The sequence below is a fragment of the Oncorhynchus nerka genome, linkage group LG23, assembly GCF_034236695.1.
Source record: "Oncorhynchus nerka isolate Pitt River linkage group LG23, Oner_Uvic_2.0, whole genome shotgun sequence".
Taxonomy (NCBI): domain Eukaryota; kingdom Metazoa; phylum Chordata; class Actinopteri; order Salmoniformes; family Salmonidae; genus Oncorhynchus; species Oncorhynchus nerka.
Window position 1 is genome coordinate 16,966,732 of NC_088418.1, and position 20,690 is coordinate 16,987,421.

General features: G+C 42.3%; 1 protein-coding gene across 3 annotated transcripts in view; it reads right to left on the reverse strand.

The window, feature by feature from the left end:
• LOC115106352 (phosphatidylcholine:ceramide cholinephosphotransferase 1-like) overlaps positions 1 to 19,920 on the reverse strand; it is a 39,942-nt gene extending 20,022 nt beyond the window's left edge. The window contains exon 1 of one of the 3 annotated variants that reach the window (XM_029628994.2): positions 19,799 to 19,920. The gene's annotated coding sequence lies outside the window, so the exon portion shown is untranslated. Of the gene's footprint in view, positions 1 to 15,029; positions 15,109 to 18,998; positions 19,228 to 19,798 lie in introns of those variants that run through there. The other 2 variants (XM_029628993.2, XM_029628995.2) reach the window with 2 other exon arrangements.
• Between the last annotated feature and the right edge of the window lie 770 nt (positions 19,921 to 20,690).

Genomic DNA, 20,690 nt, shown 5'->3' on the forward strand with positions numbered 1-20,690 from the left:
TCAATTATAATCATTCATTACCTCACTTTGTCTCAGTGGCCCCGAGGTCCTTCCTAACAAGGTCCAAGGACAGTGAATAATGCCGGAACACAATGGGAACTTACATCAGAGACAGAGACAGACACCACCTCTATTTACAGAGCATCTGTACCAAACCAGGGACATCAAGCTCAACCCTCACTGTCATGCAAGTCTTGTGTTTATCCATCTGTCAAGCCTAAAATAACCAATGGTGGTTCTACGTGTTGACACAGAAATACATTAGGCCCTAGTTCTACTCTACTTTACAGACACAGTAGATATAATTCACCCATTCAAAGTAGGATTAACCATCCAAAATTATAGTTAGGCCTGAGCCTACCTGGCCTAATTCTGTTTCCGTTTTAACAACCAAGGTAAAACACCATGTTGCAAAGCATTTTTCTGTGAATAATCTGATCCATTGTAGCACAACAAAGGTTAATTATTAATCCAGAGATGGGTTCTATGACAATCTCTGGCATTCTAGTAATGCTGAGAAGTTCTGTCTCACCATAAACATTCTAGTGATTATCAACAGCAGACTTTGGTCAGGCAACAATTTGAGAATAATGATCCCTTCTCATTGACCTGGGTCCTAGACATTTTTAGTTTCCGGTTATAATGATTCTCTGGATCATTGTGAGAGTTTAGGGCTGACCCCAATCAGTCCACTGGTCGATTGTTTGGTCGTAGGCTGTTGGTTGAACGACATTGTGTTACTGCTCGACTAAAACACAACTCATCCCAAACCATCTCAATTGGGTTGAAGTCAGGTGATTGTGGAGGCCAGGTCATCTTATGCAGCACTCTATCACTCTCCTTCTTGGTCAAATAGCCCGTACACAGCCTGGAGGTGTGTTGTGTCATTGTCCTTTTGAAAAACAAATTATAGTCCTACTACACGCAAACCAGATTGGGTGGCGTATAGCTGCGGAATGCTGTGGTAACCATGCATACTCAGTGCAGACGTGTTTTGTTCGTCCTCTCGTGTATTGTGTTTTTTGTGTTTTGTCTTTTTTGTATACATTTCAATTTTTATTCTCTCATGTCAATATATATATAAAAAGGTCTGGTATCTCAATATATATATATATTTTTTAAAACTTTTTTTGGCCTGGATAATACTCGCCGGCCTACCAGTAACGGACTGTCTCTCCACTACAACGCCGGATCCCTGCCGTAATCCCTGGACCATGACTCCTGATCTTCACAACCTAGCTAGCACCCACCGAGTTACCCAGTACCGAAGCTATCCCTGAGGCCCACCTCCCGGCCTACTGAGTTGTTCACCCGGACTCCACCCAAACACGGCTAGAACACACTACTCCACCGGATCCTTGCCGTAAGGTCTGGACCTTGGCACCAGATCACCGCTGCTACGGAGTTGCTAACGCCTCTGCCCCGAAGCTAGCACCAGTTAGCCGTGAGCCAGGTGCATCTCCCAGCTAGAAAACTAAATTACTACAACTACAATACCTCTTTCGGCATCTGGCTTGGATTCTTAGTCGACACGGCACCCCGCCGCACCACCACGACTGGTCTGCCGACGAATACTCCATCCGCTGTGCCTTCAACCAGCCTCCGTCGGAGCGGGCGCTTCTACTAGCCACGGGCTACTAACTTTAAACGCTGTGTCGCCTGCGTGCTAGCGACTACTCCGCAGCTTCCCTGTTCCATTTATTGCTGCCCCCTGGACCCTATGATCACTTGGCTACATAGCTGATGCCTGCTGGATTGTCCATTATTCTGTTTATTTTTTTATCTGTCAGCCCCAGCCGCGAACTCAGGCCCTGTGTGTAGTTAACCGAGCCTCTCTGCCCATTCATCGCCATTTTACCGGTTGTTGTTTTAGCTGACTAGCTGTTGTTGTCTCACCTGTTGTTGTCTTAGCTAGCTCTCCAAATCAACACCTGTGATTACTTTATGCCTCGCTGTATGTCTCTCTCATGTCAATATGCCTTGTATACTGTTGTTTAGTTTAGTTATCATTGTTTTAGTTTACAATGGAGCCCCTAGTTCCACTCTTCATACCTCTGATACCTCCTTTGTCCCACCTCCCACACATGCGGTGACCTCACCCATTATAACCAGCTTATCCAGAGATACAACTCTTATCGTCACTCAGTGCCTGGGCTTACCTCCGCTGTACCCGCACCCCACCATACCCCTGTCTGCACATTATGCCCTGAATCTATTCTACCACGCCCAGAAATCTGCTCCTTTTATTCTTTGTCCCAAACGCTCTAGGCGACCAGTTTTGATAGCCTTTAGCCGTACCCTCATTCTACTCCTCCTCTGTTCCTCGGGTGATGTGGGGGTAAACCCAGGCCCCGTGTGTCCCCAGGCACCCTCATTTGTTGACTTCTGTGATCGAAAAAGCCTTGGTTTCATGCATGTCAACATCAGAAGCCTCCTCCCTAAGTTTGTTTTACTCACTGCTTTAGCACACTCCGCCAACCCTGATGTCCTTGGTGTGTCTGAATCCTGGCTTAGGAAGGCCACCAACAATTGAGGTTTCCATACCCAACTACAAAATTTTCTGTCAAGATAGAACTGCCAAAGGGGGAGGAGTTGCAATCTACTGCAGAGATAGAACTTTGCAGGCTTTCCAGGTCTATACCCAAACAGTTTGAACTTCTAATTACAAAAATGAACCTATCCAGAAATAAGTCTCTCACTGTTGCCGCCTGCTATCGACCCCCCTCCACTCCCAGCTGTGCCCTGGACACCATTTGTGAATTGATCACCCCCCCATCTAGCTTCAGAGTTCGTTCTGTTAGGTGACCTAAACTGGGATATGCTTAACACCCCGGCAGTCCTACAATCAAAGCTAGATGCCCTCAATCTCACACAAATCATCAAGGAACCCACCAGGCACAACCCTAAATCCGTAAACATGGGCACCCTCATAGACATTATCCTGACCAACTTGCCCTCCAAATACACCTCCACTGTTTTCAATCAGGATCTCAGCCTCATTGCCTGACCATTTTGAATCCCACTGTACCTTCTCCGCTGTGCAATCCGGTTTCCGAGCCGGTCACGGGTGCACCTCAGCCACGCTTCAAGGTACTAAACGATGTCATAACCACCATCGATAAAAGACAGTATTGAGCAGCAGTCTTCATCGACCTGGCCAAGGCTTTCGACTCTGTCAATCACCGTATTCTTATCGGCAGACTCAATAGCCTTGGTTTTTCTAATGACTGCCTCGCCTGGTTAACCAACTACTTTGCAGACAGAGTTCAGTGTGTCAAATCGGAGGGCATGTTGTCCGGATCTCTGGCAGTCTATGGGGGTACCACAGGGTTCAATTCTCGGGCCGACTCTTTTCTCTGTATATATCAATGATGTCGCTCTTGCTGCGGGCGATTCCCTGATCCACCTCTACGCAGACGACACCATTCTGTATACTTACGGCCCTTCCTTGGACACTGTGCTAACTAACCTCCAAATGAGCTTCAATGCCATACAACACTCCTTCCATAGCCTCCAACTGCTCTTAAACGCTAGTAAAACCAAATGCATGCTTTTCAACCGTTTGCTGCCCGCACCCGCCCGACTAGCATCACCACCCTGGATGGTTCAGACCTAGAATAAGTGGACAACTATAAATACCTAGGTGTCTGGCTAGACTTTAAACTCTCCTTCCAGACTCATATTAAACATCTCCAATCCAAAATCAAATCTAGATTCGGCTTTCTATTTCGCAACAAAGCCTCCTACACTCACGCCGCCAAACTTACCCTAGTAAAACTGACTATCCTACACGATGTCATCTACAAAATAGCTTCCAATACTCTACTCAGCAAACTGGATGCAGTCTATCACAGTGCCATCAGTTTTGTTACCAAATCACCTTATACCACCCACCACTGCGACCTGTATGCTCTAGGTGGCTGGCCCTCGCTACATATTCATCGCCAGACCCACTAGCTCCAGGTCATCTATAAGTCTATGCTAGGTAAAGCTCCGCCTTATCTCAGTTCACTGGTCACAATAACACACGTTCCAGCAGGTATATCTCACTGATCATCCCCAAAGCCAACACCTCATTTGGCCGCCTTACCTTCCAGTTCTCTGCAGCAAGTGACTGGAACGAATTACAAAAATCACTGAAGTTGGAGACTTATTTCCCTCACAAACTTTAAACATCAACTATATGAGCAGCTAACCGATCGCTGCAGCGGTACATAGTCCATCAGTAAATCTACCGAACTCTTCCCCATACTGTTTTTATTTCATTTACTTTTCTGCTCTTTTGCACATCATCATCTGCTCATTTATCACTCCAGTGTTAATCTGCTAAATTGTATCATATGGCCTATTTATTGCCTACCTCCTCATGCCTTTTGCACACATTGTATATAGACTTTCTTTTTTCTACTGTGTCATTGACTTGTTTGTTATCGGCTTGTTTATTGTTTACTCCATGTGTAACTCTGTGTTGTTGTCTGTGTCACACTGCTTTGCTTCATCTTTGACAGGTCGCAGTTAAAAATGAGAACTTGTTCTCAACTAGCCTACCTGGTTAAATAAAGTTGGGGGGGGGTGCCTTGAATTCTAAATAAATCATAGACAATGTCACCAGCAAAGCACCCCCACACCAACATCTCCTCCATGCTTCACAGGGTGAACCACACATGCAGAGATCATCTGTTCGCCGACTCGTCTCAAAGACAATGGTTGGAACCAAATAGCTCAAATTTCAGACGAATAGGACAGATTTCCACCAGTCTAATGTCCATTACTTGTGTTTCTTAGCCCAAGCAAGTCCCTTCTTATTGGTGTCCTTTAGTAGTGGTTTCTTTGCAGCAATTCAACCATGAAGATCTGATTCACGCAGTCTCCTCTGAACAGTTGATGCAGAGATGTCTGTTACTTGAAATTTGAAGCATTTATTTGAGCTGCAATCTGAGGTGCAGTTAACGCTAATGAACTTATCCTGGGTCTTCCTTTCCTGTGGCGGTCCTCATGAGAGCCAGTTTCATCCTAGCGTTTGGTTTTTGGGACTGTACTTGAGGAAACTTCTTGTTCTTGAAATGTTGCATATTGACTGACCTTCATGTCTTAAAGTAACAGACTGTATTTTCTCTTTGCTTATTTGAGCTGTTCTTGCCACAATATGGACTTGGTCTTTTACCAAATAGGGCTATCTTATGTATACCCACCCTACCTACCTTTATGCCAGCAGCATACCACTGCTGGCATGCTTCTGAAGCTAAGCAGGGTTGGTCCTGGTCAGTCCCTGGATGGGAGACCAGATGTTGCTGGAAGTGGTGTTGGAGGGCCAGTAAGAGGCACTCTTTCCTCTGGTCTAAAAAATATCCCAATGCCCTGTGTAGGGTGCAGTCTTTCGGATGGGACTTTAAACGGGTGTCCTGACTCAGAGGTCATTAAAGATCCCATGGCACTTATCGTAAGAGTAGAAGTGTTAACCCCGGTGTCCTGGCTAAATTCCCAATCTGTCCCTCAAACCATCACAGTCACCTAATAATCCCCAGTTTACAATTGGCTCATTCATCCCCCTCCTATTCCCCAGGTCGTTGCTGTAAATGAGAATGTGTTCTCAGTCAAGTTATTTATCCGTTATTTTACCAGGTAAGTTATCACAACAAAACTGATTGGCTCAAATGCATCAAGGAAGGACATTTCACAAATTAACTTTAAGGCACACCTGTTAATTGAAATGCATTCCAGGTGACTACCTCATGAAGCTGGTTGAGAGAATGCCAAGAGTGTGCAAAGCTGTCAAAGCAAAGGGTGGCTATTTGAAGAATCTCAAATATATTTTGATTTGTTTACCACTTTTTTGGTTACAACATTATTCCATGTGTTATTTCATAGTTTTGATGTCTTCACTATTATTCTACAATGTAGAAAATATAGTAAAAATAAAATCCCTTGAAACTTTTAACTGGTACTGTATGTATGTACACACACAAACTAATCCATTGTGGAGGCCTAGAACTAAAAGCCAATCTATGCTTGATCTGAAAATGAGGTCAGAGGCTCCATTTGGAGGGTTTGACGCAATTGCGGAGGCAAAATTGAGCTCCATACCGTATTGCCTTGTGCCTCCCAAATTTTGTAACAATGCAGAAAGCTATGTATAGGTCTGCATTGACATGATTGGTTGACGGTAGGTGGGAGCGGTACATCCTGTATAAACACAAACTCACTTCCTTGACAACTCTGCACTGCTCCACAAGTATGAATGCATTGACTTCCGCTGAGACCAAATCACCATGAAAGTCAGATTGATCATGCACAATTCACTTCTCTCTCCAGAATGTGCTCTCTCCCACCACTTTTTGCACATTCAATGTTTCATAGCTTCATTGTGTGAGTTGTTTGTGTTTGATTGTTAGTGTATATCAATTCCCCATTACATACAGTGCCGTCTGAAAGTATTCAAACCCCTTGACTTTTTCCACTTTAGAATAAGGCTGTAATGTATCAAATAAACAAAAACCCTGAATTTACACACACACACACACACAAATACCCCATAATAACAAAGTGAAAACAGATTTTAGAAATTATTGCAAATTTATTAAAAATAAAGACAGAAATACCTTATTTATGTAAGTATTCTGGCACTTTGCTATGAGACTGGAAATTGAGATCAGGTGCATCCTGTTTCCGTTGATCATCCTTGAGATTTTTCTACAACTTGATTAGAGTCCAACTGTGGTAAATTAAATTAATTGGACATGATTTGGAAAGGCACACCTGTCTATATAAAGGTCCCATAGTTGACAGTGTATGTCAGAGCAAAAACCAAGCCACGAGGTTGAAGGAATTGTCCATAGAGCTCCGAAATAGGATTGCGTCGAGGCACAGATCTGGGGAAGGGTACCAAAAAAAATGTCTGCCGCATTGAAGGTCCAACAACACAGCGGGCTCCATCATTCTTAAATGGAAGAAGTTTGGAACCACCAAGACTCTTCCTAGAGCTGGCTGCCCGGCCAAAATGAGCAATCGGGGGAGAAGGACCTTGGTCAGGGAGGTGACCAAGAATCCTAGTTCCTCTGTGAAGATGTGAGAACCTTCCAGAAGGACAACCATCTCTGCAGCACTCCACCAATCAGGCCTTTATGGTAGAGAGACCAGACGGAAGCCACTCAGTAAAAGGCACATGACAGAGTTTGACAAAGGCACCGAAAGACTCAAGACCATGAGAAACAAGATTCTCTAGTCCAAGATTAAACTCTTTGACCAGAATGCAAAGCGTCATGTCTGGAGGACACCTGGCACCATCCCTACGGTGAAGCATGGTGGTGGCAGCATCATGCTGTGGGGATGTTTTTCAGCGGCAGGGACTGGGAAACTAGTCAGGGTCGAGGCAAAGATGAACGGAGCAAAGGGGGCTCCCAAGTGGCGCAGCGGTCTAAGGCACTGCATCTCAGTGCTAGAGGTGTCACTACAGACCCAGGTTCGATCCTGGGATGTATCACGACTGGCCGTGATCGGGAGTCCCATAGGGTGGCGCACAACTGGCCCAGCGTCGTCCGGGTTAGGGGAGGGTTTGGCTGTCTTTGTAAAATAAGAATTTGTTCTTAACCAACTTGACTAGTTAATTTTTTAAAAAGAGATCCTTGATGAAAACCTGCTCCAGAGTGCTCAGGACCTCAAACTGGGGTGAAGGTTCACCGTCCAACAGGACAATGACCCTAAGCACACAGCCAAGACACAGGTGTGGCTTCTGGACAAGTCTCTGAATGTCCTTGAGTGGCCCAGCCCGAACATATCTGGAGAGATTTAAAAGTAGCTGTGCAGCAATGCTCCCCATCCAACCTGACAGAGCTTGAGGATCTGCATAGAAGAATGAGAAACTCCAAATATAGGTGTGCCAAGCGTTTAGCATCATACCCAAGAAGACTTGAGGCTGTAATCACTGCCAAAGTTGCTTCAAAGTATTGAGTACATTTTTACTTATGTAAATGTGATATCATATTTAACAAATGTTTCATAAAAAACTATTTTTGCTTTGTGTGTAGATTGAAGAGGGGGAAAATGTACGTTTTAGAATAAGGCTAACTTAACAAAATATGGAAAAAGTCATCAAGGGGTCTGAATACTTTCCAAAGGCACAGTACAGTTGAAGTGAGAAGTTTACGTGCACTTAGGTTGGAGTCATTAAAACTTGTTTTTCAACCACTCCACACGTCTTGTTAACAAACTATAGTTTTGAAAAGTCAGTTAGGGCATCTACTTTGTGCATGACACAAGTAATTTTTCCAACAATTGTTTACAGACAGATTATTTAACTTATAACTCATTGTATCACAATTCCAGTGGGTCAGAAGTTTACATACACTAAGTTGACTGTGCCTTTAAACAGCTTGGAAAATTCCAGAAAATGGTGTCACGTTTTAGAAGCTTCTGGCTAATTGACATCATTTGAATCAATTGGAGGTGTACCTGTGGATGTATTTCAAGGCCTACCTTCAAACTCGGTGCCACTTTGCTTGACATCATGGGAAAATCAAAAGTAATTAAATTGTAGACCTCAAGTCTGTTTCATCCTAGGGAGCCATTTTCAAACGCCTGAAGGTACCACGTTCATCTGTACAAACAATAGTACGCAAGTATAAACACCATGGGACCACGCAGCTGTCATACCGCTCAGGAAGGAGACGCGGTCGGGCAAAGGACCTTGTGAAGATGCTGGAGGAAACAGGTACAAAAGTATCTATATCCACAGTAAAACGAGTCCTATGTCCACAACCTGAAAAGCCACTCAGCAAGGAAGAAGCCACTGCTCCAAACCCCCATAAAAAAGTCAGACTACCGTTTGCAACTGCACATGGGGACAAAGATCGTACTTTTTGGAGAAACATCCTCTAGTCTGATGAAACAAAAATAGAACTGTTTTTCCATAATGACCATTGTTATGTTTAGAAGAAAAAGGGGGGAGGCTTGCAACCCGAAGAACAACATCCCAACCGTGAAGCACGGGGGTGGCAGCATCATGCTTTGGGGGTGCTTTGCTGCAGGTTGGACTGGTGCGCTTCACAAAAGATGGCATCATTCAGAATGAAAATTATGTGGATATATTGAAGCAACATCAAGACATCAGTCAGGAAGTTAAAGCTTGGTCGCAAATGGGTCTTCCGGATGGACAATGACCCCAAGCATACTTCTAAAGTTGTGGAAAAATGGCTTAAGGACAACAAAGTCAAGGTATTGGAGTGTGATGAAAGAAATAAAAGCTGAAATAAATCATCCTCTACTATTATTCTGACATTTCAAATTCTTAAAATAAAGTGGTGATCCTAACTGACCTAAGACGGAATTTTTACTCTGATTAAATGTCAGGAAGTGCGAAACACTGAGTTGAAATGTACTTGGCTAAGATGTATGTAAACTTCTGACTTCAACTTTATATCACAAGTAGTGTATTTACTGTTAATTCCTATCATTTCTAATGTACAATGTTTTAATTTGGTTATGGTCATTTATTTTCATGCATTCAATATTATTATTCCAGTCTTCCTGTTCTCATTGTCTGTAGAGTGCACAACCTACGCAACCCTTCTGAGAAACAAGTATTGGTTTATTTCATTCAATTTACGAGTTGTCAATTCAGTCATTGTCTTTTGTTTGGAGTGCTCCTGACAATGTTAAGGACACACACACATAGAAATAGGCTTATGGGGGGGGCGCTGGTGAGCAGCAACATGTGAACATGCGTTTGATACGCTCTGATGCAGGGCGAACAATTTACTATTAATACTTGAACAACAACTCCCCCCACTGTGTTAATTTTGTAACATTTAATTTGGAATCGAAAACCAATTTACTAATCTGTCTTTTTTGCAGAAATGTTTGGCCTTTTATTCGTAAAATGTTGAGACAACAGCTGCGGGCCACAAAGGAGCAGGTCTCTGCTGAAGCCTCGGCTCATCTGACACGATTTCTGATCCCCCCCCGACCTAGCCATGGTAATGGCGGCTATCATTAAATCTGAACAGACTGTGCTGGCTAAGGTGGAGTCACTATCCACTGACCTAAATCGGCACTAATAGCTATTCTCGCCACCGAGGTCAACATAAAGATCAACTCCGTTAAAGACTTGGCGAGACATGACACTCGTCTGAATAGCCTGGAAGTTGGCGCAAATATTTACTCCGACAATGTGGCGACACTGGAAGAGCAAGTCACCCAGCTATCATCCGATGTCGTCAGATTCACTTCCAAGGTTGAGGACTTTGAGAACAGACAGCGCCGGGGGAACGGTCACATTTTTCGGTGCGAGAGGGACTCGAGACCATAGGCGGAATGCGGCTTACCCGGTCTATAGCTAAACTGCTACAGGAAAATCTAGGTCTATCATTGGCGACATAATACCAGCTAGCCATTGTGAGCTCATCCTATGACCCTGCACTAGCCGTGCTAATGCGACCAAGGACCAACTAGTGAATTCATATCTTGATTAGAAATGTGCCTCCACCCTGCTCCTAAAAAAAGACAATTATTCAACATATACATATACCTCATTGTTTTACTATCCTTCAAATATGCATATTGCATGAGATACCTTACATAACTGAAGTGGTTCCCTCCAGAATCCCTTCCCTAGGTGTAAACTTGATTATGTTGGCCCTGGATAGAGCTCTACTGAGGTTCAGTTTAATGTGGTAGCATTTTGCTCTTGTCTAGGAGAGGTAGATGCAGTCATCCAACTGGGGGAAGGCCAGCATAGGGGTCCAAGGTTCTGGTTATTTTTTATTTTTATTTAATATTTTATTACTCAGACCCTTCAGCACACTGGCCATGTGATCGTACTAACAAATTTCTGATTACTATGACTATGCCTAATTCACGTACTCTAGGCTCCACATGCTTTATCAGCTGGGATGTGAAAGGAATTAACCAGGTGGTCAAGCGTAGCCGAGTGTATGCTCATCTTAAGTCTGGACATTGTTTTTCTCCAAGAGACCCATCTCCGGTCCAGCAACCATGATAAACTTAAGAGAGGATGGGTAGACCAACTATTTCACACCTACTTTGGTGCTAAGGCCAGAGGAACAGCCATCCTCTGGCCTTAGCAGAGGATGGCACCCTGTTTGTCTCCTCCAAAGTCATTTCAGATACTAATGGAAGATCTATTAGTGATGGGGAAATTGTTTAGCAGACAGGTTATTCTGGCTAACCTCTATGGTCCTAATTGGGATGAAGCTCAATTTCTCTGACATCACGACACTTCCTGACCTTAACTCTGATCATTTGATATTGGGCGGAGATTTCAATTGTGTATTGCATCCAAGTCTAGACCGATCCAGACCGAAGCCCAACAATGTAATTTAAAAATCAGGCACAGTAATCAACTCATTTCTAGAATCCTACAATTTCCCTGATCCATGGAGGAGGAGCAATCCCAATGCTAAACAGTAATCCTTTTTTCCCCCTCCAGTCCACCACTCATATTCTTTTCTGCCAAAGTCAATGTTCAAACATCTGGACAGCTACATTTCCAACTTCATTTGGAATATAAATCCACGAATGAGAAAGGTATATCTAGAGAGACCTAAGCCTGCAGGCTTAATATATCTAAATGTGTTTATTGGGTTTCTATATTTGAAAACAAGGATGGCCCATCACGGAGTTAGTCAAGCCTTCCAACTTCTCCAGTCTCGCTCCTGTGCTCCCCAATGCCCATGAACCTTGGCACCCATGTTTTGAACCCCATTGTTAAGAACTCCCTATTCCAAAGTCACTTTAGCCTTTAACAAGCAAGCGGCTTCTCTCCATTAACATCCAATAATCTCTTCTCAGCGTCACAGATTGACACGGCATTCCAGTTCTGGCATAGGAACGGTCTGGTGTTTTTTTGTGACCTATTCATTGATAACTCATTTGATACGGAGGGTTGACCATAATATTTCCAATACCCACTTTTTTTAAAGATACCTGCAAACTCACAGCTTTGCCAAAAATGGTTTCCCTTCCTTTCCACTGGAGCCTACTAAGTGTCCAGTCGAGAGGTGCATAGATCATAACCCTTATCTGAAGGGCACAATCTCCAGATTATACGACATAATACAGAACAGTAAAACCGCCTTCCTTTGCAAATACAAGACATAGGTGGAGAGCTACTCGATGATATATGGCAAGAAATGTATTGAGCGTATCCACACTAAAGGTCGACCGATTAATCGGAATGGCCCTCCTGTTCTCCACTCAGTACCTGTATTAACTGCACCTGTTTGAACTCGTTACCTGTATAAAAGACACCTGTCCACACACTCAATCAAACAGACTCCAACCTCTCCAAAATGGTCAAGACCAGAGAGCTGTGTAAGGACATCAGGGATAAAATTGTAGACCTGCACAAGGCTGGGATGGGCTACAGGACAATAGGCAAGCAGCGTGGTGAGAAGGCAACAACTGTTGGCGCAATTATTAGAAAATGGAAGAAGTTCAAGGTGACGGTCAATCACCCTCGGTCTGGGGCTCCATGCAAGATCTCACCTCGTGGGGCATCAATGATCACGAGGAAGGTGAGGGATCAGCCCAGAACAACACTGCAGGGACCACAGTCTCAAAGAAAACCATTAGTAACACACTACGCCGTCATGGATTAAAATCCTGCAGCGCACGCAAGGTCCCCCTGCTCAAGCCAGCGCATGTCCAGGCATGTCTGAAGTTTGCCGATGACCATCTGGATGATCCAGAGGAGGAATGGGAGAAAGTCATGTGGTCTGATGAGACAAAAATAGAGCTTTTTGGTCTAAACTCCACTCGCCGTGTTTGAAGGAAGAAGAAGGATGAGTACAACCCCAAGAACACCATCCCAACCGTGAAGCGTGGAAACCTCATTCTTTGGGGATGCTTTTCAGCAAAGTGGACAGGACGACTGCACCGTATTGAGGGGAGGATGGATGGGGCCATGTATCGCGAGATCTTGGCCAACAACCTCCTTCCCTCAGTAAATACACAGCCAGGGCAACTAAGGAGTGGCTCCGTAAGAAGCATCTCAAGGTCCTGGAGTGGCCTAGCCAGTCTCCAGGCCTGAGCCCAATAGAAAATCTTTGGAGGGAGCTGAAAGTCCGTATTGCCCAGCGACAGCCCCGAAACCTGAAGGATCTGGAGAAGGTCTGTATGGAGGAGTGGGCCAAAATCCCTCCTGCAGTGTGTGCAAACCTGGTCAAGAACTACAGGAAACATATGATCTCTGTAATTGCAAACAAAGGTTTCTGTACCAAATATTAAGTTCTGCTTTTCTGATGTATCAAATACTTGTCATGCAATAAAATGCAAATTAATTACTTAAAATCATGTGATTTTCTGTATTTTTGTTTTAGATTCCATCTCTCACAGTTGAAGTGTACCTATGATTAAAAAAAATACAGACCACTACATGCTTTGTAAGTAGGAAACACTGCCGATTTTGCAGGTTATCAAATAGTTGTTCTCCCCACTGTACATAAAAACATTTAAATTATTATTATTTTAAAATCGGCCGATTATTCGGTATTCGCTATTTTTGTCCTCCAATAATCGGTATCAGTATCCGCGTTGAAAAATCATAATCGGTCGACCTCTAATCCACACATCATTTTGCATAAGGCATGGGCTTATTCAGTTTAAGGTTTTGCATCGTCTCCATTACTCAAATGACAGCTGGGTATATTTTTGCCAATATGTTGACCAAGTGTTTGAGATGCCATCATCTTTGAGAGTCCAGCGACTGACTTATTTTCCACCATAATTTGCAAATAAATTCATTAAAAATCCTACAATGTGATTTTCTCACATTTTTTTCTCATTTTGTCTGTCATAGTTGAAGTGTACCTATGATGAAAATTACAGGCCTCATCTTTTTAAGTGGGAGAACTTGCACAATTTGTGGCTGACTAAATACTTTTTTGCCCCACTGTAGTTGATTTCATTAAGACACATAGGGTGTGTCATATATAAATATATATATATAAATAGAGAGAGAGAGAAAAAAAAACTCAAAAGAAGATGATTTTCGGTCGACCTAGATTTTCTTTAGGTCGGGACAGCCCTATGTGAGACCAATCATATTGGCATCGTGTCATTGTTCTGCCACATGGATGTCAACTCAATTTGAAACTGGCCAGAGGGAAAAATCAAAGGACACTTTGACATTTTCTCAATTTGCCTATTCTATTACCATTTCCTAAGAACACAATGAAATGCTGCAATCTAGACTCAGGGGTAGACGTAACATAGTAAATGAAAATATGGGACACTCAAATTAGTATGATGTGTTATGTTTCGTATGTATTAAATTTGTGGATGTCCATCATCCATTTCTTATGATAGGTTACAGATTACTATTTGTATGATATCGTACAAATTGCAAATCATACAATATGTTAAATTTGCAATACATATAGGTTACAAATTCCAATTTGTAATTTTTTTTTTCCAACATTAGCTAGGTGGCTAACATTAGCTAGGCATTAGGGGTTAATGTTAGGGTTAGCTAACATGCTAAGTAGTTGCAAAGTACCTAAAAAGTAGTATAAAAGTTTCTAACTAGCCAAAATGCTAAAGTTGTCTGTAATGAGATTCTAACAAGCAACCTTTGGGTTGCTCGACGTTCACGTTTTTGCCTTAATTAACCTTCTGTAACACATTCATTTGAGTGTCCCAGATTTTTTCATTTACTATGTTACGTCTAGTCTATGAGACCAGCCTGGAAATTGACACCAAATTTCGTAATACATGGCATGGTATTATTCCATCCAGATGAAAGACAAGAGCAGGCCAACAGCCCTATTGTCCAAAATAGCACCCGACCTTGTAGAATAGAATACATGTTCTCTGTTCTGCATGTTTATATGGTAATAGCTAATTAGACATCATTGTAGATCCAATCACAACCTTTCCCCTGCTGGATCCTTAAGTTAATTAAGATGGTGCAGAAGCAGTAGGCCAAGAAGACCGGCAGGAACTTCAGAAAGAGTCTGCTCAAGGCCAACAACATGAAGCCGCAGAATGAACTACTATACTAGTTAAGCCTATACCATTTCAAACTTTGAAGGTGCAAGTCAATCTGCATCCAAGAGCCCAGGGGCACCGGGGCCTGTCCAAGTTTAATTAATCCTAACGGGAGAGAGAGAAAATAATCAGGGATGTGAAGACAGAAGACGGCAGGGCTGAATCTCTAATTTAATTCAAGCTTAAGAGGCACGTTATTGTTGCAGCTTCTGTCCTGAGTGCTCATTCATATCCTCAGCAACCATGTGATGGTGGAAACTCATGCACGCTGGAAATCTAGGCCTAACTAGCTACATGATCAAAGTTTTGATTGAGAAGAAATTAAATGCTCACAGAATATATGCTAATCATTATCTGTTTGGCAACAGTGGTTGGTCTTACTGGCAAAACCAACACCATCTGTCTTCATTGTTTTACCCTACAGCCTTTTGAAATACAATGTTAACATGATCTAGATTCTAGGCTATAGGCAGACACTCACTGTTTACATTACATAACAAGTAGGCCTAAATCCTGGGCATGCATAAACATTCCACCCCCTGAATGTCACAGTGTGTTTTTACAAGACTCACATGACAGGATATAGAATTAACACATCATATACAGTAGCAAGAAAAAGTATGTGAACCCTTTGAATTACCTGGATTTCTGCATGAATTGGTCATAACAATATTCTTCCAAGTCACAACAATAGACAAAAACAGTCTGTTTAAACTAATAACAAACAACTATACGTGCTCATGTCTTTATTGAACACACTGTGTAAACATTCACGGTGCAAAAAGTATGTGAACCCTTGGCTTTAATAACTAGTTGACCATCTTTTTGGCAGCAATAACATCAAGCAAACATTTTCTGTAGTTGGAGGATCAGACCAGCTCAACGGTCAGGAGGAATTTTGGACCATTCCGCTTTACAAAACTGTTCCAGTTCAGCAATATTCTTGGGATGTCTGGTGTGAACCACTCGAGGTCATGCCACAGCATCTCAAGTCAGGTTGAGGTCAGGACTCTGATTTGGCCACTCCAGAAGGCGCATTTTCTTCTGTTGAAGCCATTCCGTTGTTGATTTAATTCTGTGTTTTGGGTAGTTGTCCTGTTGCATCACCCAACTTCTGTTGACCTTCAAACTCGTAGAAAGCCTTACATTCTCCTGCAAAATGTCTTGATTGATAGAAAAATGAATTCCCCAGTCTATGATAGCAAGCTGTCCAGGCCCTGGGCAGCCCCAAACCATGATGCTCCCTCCACAATACTTTACAGTTGGGATGAGGTTAGTGTACTGGGCCTTTTTTCCCCCTCCAGTGTTGCGTGTTCCTTCCAAACAACTCAACTTTAATCTGTCCACAGAATACATCCAGGTCCTCTTTTACGAACTTCAGACATGCAGCAATGTTTTTTTTTTTTTGGACAGCAGTGGCTTCTTCCATGGTGTTCTCCCATGAGCACCATTCTTGTTTAGTGTTTTACGTATTGTAGACTCATCAACAGAGATGTTAACATCTTCCAGAGATTTCTGTAAGTCTTTAGCTGACACTCTAGGATTCTTTTAACCTCCCTGAGCACTCTGCGGGGTGCTCTTGCAGTCATCTTTGCAGGACAGCCACTGCTAGGGAGAGTAGCAACAGTGCTGAAACTACTCCATTTCTACACAATTTATCTTACCATGGACTGACTTTTAGAGATACGTTTAACCCTTTCCAGCTTTATGCATGTCAACAATTCTTAATCTTAGGTCTTCTGAGATCTATTTTGTTCGAGGCATGGTTCACATCAAGCAATGCTTCTTGTGAATGGCAAACTCAAATTGTGAGTGTTTTTTATGGGGCAAGGCAGCTCTAACCAACATCTATCTCGTGTCATTGATTGGACTCCAGGTTAGCTGACTCCTGACGCCAATTAGCTTTTGGAGAAGTAATTAGCCTAGGGGTTCACATACTTTCCCCAACCTACTCTGAATGTTTAAACTTTGCACTCAATAGACAAAAAGATACAATAATTTGTGTGTTATTAGCTTAAGCACACTGCGTTTGCCTATTGTTGTGACTTAGATGAAGATTAGATCAAATGTTATGACCAATTCATGCAGAAATCCAGGTAATTCCAAAAGGGTTCATACTTTTTCTTGCCACTGTAAGGTACGTGCTATATGGATCCCTGGAACGTCCCTACCCTGCTGAATTAATTGTTTTAAATGTAAGGGTTGTAATTAAAGTTAGTATAGGGATGTCTCAAGGGTCCCAAATAGCAATGGCCCATCATATATGAAATGGTTTTCTGCTGATCTGTCATTGAAATGTGATGGTATAGTAGGCTACCTTGATTTTGGATAGTAATTAAATGTTAGCCTTCTTCAAGAGGGTCATTATCATTGTAAACCTCATGCTTCCCGTGTATGTGCTCTGCAAGCAGGTAAGCAATGTGTAGAATCATTGAAAGCAGTGTTTCCTGGTATGGCTAATGTTCGGAGTGTTCAGTTGCTTGTCATGGGCGGCAGGTAGCCAAGTGGTTAAGAGCGTTGAGCCAGTAACCGAAAAGTAGCTGGTTCAAATCCCCAACCGACTAGGTGAAAAATGTACCCTTGAGCAAGGTACTTAACCTTAATTGCTCCTGTAAGTTGCTCTGGATAAGAGCGTCTGCTGAATGACTCAATTGTAAATGCTTACCACGTGTAGACAAAACATGCTCCAAGTCACCTATCCTCTGTGCTCTGGTTGAGTTATAACATTTGAAAAACATTTATTTAAATCTTGGCACAGCTGCAGACCCATACAAATCATACAATGGATCTATTCCTCCAAGGACAGTTTATTCCTCACAGGCCTTGAGTGTCTCACTTTTTCCACACACAAAAGCCAAAGCTCTCAATGACCATGTTTAAACAAACCGCAAGGAGACCACACAAGGGGCTATGGTATCTCATTCTAGATGGCTAAAGGAGGCAAAAGTTGCCTTGGAAATTAATACCTCCCCCTGTTTTAAAGCCCAAGTATGCTGCTAAACATCCACTTAGGCTACAATTTGGAATAGTTTATTGCCTGCCCAATGAACATTTATCTGTGATATGTCTTTCATGTTTTTGAACAAAAACATTTTAAAAAGACAATGAAAGTATTTTATATCTATACACTTCTGATGATCAACTAGATTCAGCAACAGGACGATTTTTTCATGAGGAGAATAACTTGTAGACTGCAAATTGACCACAAGAAGCCAAACTGACATTATATTGGACAAAAATATAATGTCAAGCCTTGCTTACATTTGTATACAATCACGTCTCTTATGCAGTGGGAATACTTGGGAACAGATTGCCAAAATTAAAATAACTTTGAGCTGACTTCCTGGTGTTTTTAGTCTTATGTCCAACAAAAATTCAAAACAAGTTTTTTTTTTTGTGGATGAAAACGTGGGGGCCAAATAATACCGCCCACCAGTTGGGGTACCGTGCTATACACCTTTATCGTGTAAAGAAAATCTATATCATGTGATATGTTTAACATTGCAGGATTCATTCTTTATAAACAATAAAAGATTCCTTCCATAATCCTATATTTCACTGCACTGGTGTCACTTATCTCTGGAGATGGCTCCGGCTGCACCCATTTCTGTTGCCTGGGAAACGAAGGTAAGGAGTGGTTGATGAAAGGTGTCCTCCACTAAATACACCTTGGTGATTTCTAATGAGACATGGATAGCCACACACTCCTGGCATAATGCTAACGGAAAATGCCTCTTCGCCATCAGCCACCAGACCAAACAACTGTATTTACAGTCACGTTGATTGCACTGACTGAATATTAATGTCATTGGCAGAATTAGCTATGTAGTTGGCAAAAATATCGAAAAATCACTGCCACGGGCGCGCCGAGTGAAGACATATTAATCGAGTCAAATCCCCTACCTTTATGCACTCGCAGCGCCTACTCTCGTTAAACTAGCGATCCAGCAAAAGTTTATGCATGAAAGCTGTTTGGCATCTCATTTCATCCTCACCTTGACCTGAAATGCATCAGGTGTGCAGTCAGAAGCTCCCCGAGACACGAAACCTGTCAAATAGACCCAGAAAAAGATTGTGTGGCGTACGATAGAAGAGTCCTTGCCTCCGATAAATGGAGAAAATGTAAAGGCACCCTATATTCCTACAGCAGTTTCACTAATGCACAGCCCAGTTCTCGTTTTTACTGAGCTACTAATCACGAACAGCGACGTAACTGTAAAATCCTGGAAATGTGCAAATCTCGGTGCATGAGAGAAAATGTGCCCCATGCTCAGTGCTATTTTTATATTGTATGGCCCTCTGGTGGAGAGAAGCGGTATTGTCCTGATAGAAACCATATGGCGGGGAGCAAAAAAAAATACAAATACATTTTAAATAATGTTCGTTGTTGGACATAAACGACTGTAAAAATCACCAGGTAATCAGTTCAAAGTGATATTAAGTTAGGAAATATTTTCTCAAGTATTCCCACGCATAAATAGAAAGGCATATGTGAGCGTATCCCATTGTAATCAAGGTTTGAAATGATTCTGTTTTTGCCAAACTATATCCATTTGATATTATTGCGGTCAATTTGCAGTGTACGAATGATGTATAACTATGTTCCGAACCCCGAACATTCACCCAAGGAAAAATCTGCCCACTGCTGAATTTAAATTGGGGGCCATAGCGGGTAATCTTGCCTGTGAAACAGATGGTGAATTTCTAAATACACCGTTTGGAACATGACAGTGTTTGATTCTGGAAATGGTCATTTACAAGCCGGGATGTTGAATACAATTATATTTTAACTTACTCTGCCGATTGTCTGTAGTTTTGGTCCTTCAGCTGGTCGAAAGTTGAGAGAAAATATCCACAGGAAAGTATTGTTTACCCGACCTTTAAGAGCGCCAGTACTGAAGTTGAAATTTCTATCACCTGGCACATGCGCAAAATCATGTAAACACCTTCAAGACATCGTATACTAAGAATGGCTCATGTGCAAGAGCAAAACACATAATGATTGCCACACACATAGGCTGTGTTTAGACAGGCTGCACAATTCTGATCTTTTTTCTACAAATTGGTATTTTGACCAATAACATGTTTTAACATCTTTTCTGGGGGCTGATCGGATTGGTCAAAAGGCCAATTAATGAAAAACAAAGAGATCAGAATTGGGCTGGCTGTCTAAAAGCAGCCTATGTGTAGACCTGTGTTTTGAAGTTGGTTTAATAATAATTTCCTGTGTAATTTCAACCAGCTGAGGGACCAACTGGCTGAGTAAGAGTAAATATATTTTTATTCTACGTTCTGACAGACCAGGGATATTTAGGGTTTTTCTATGTAAATGTATATTACATTGTCTACATCATTTGAAGACTGGGGGTAATCACCTCAATGACATTCAATCCACTAAGGTATAGACCCCTTTCTGTGTTTACAAACATTTCCAAACCAGGGCGATGCACGAAAGTTGGTGGCAGAACAAGTGGGAGTTCTTATAGAACGCCAGCAAAAAAAAAAACTATAATTACATGTTGTTTGTGATTGCATTTCACAATACTTTTGGATTATAATTGTATTTTAAGGCTCGTATGAATGTCTTACTCAATATAATGTTCGTCATCGCAAATCGACTGCATACCTCAACCAGTAAAATGGCTCTTTGGCTAGCTTTTGCTACAGCCTATTTCAACGAGCGTAAG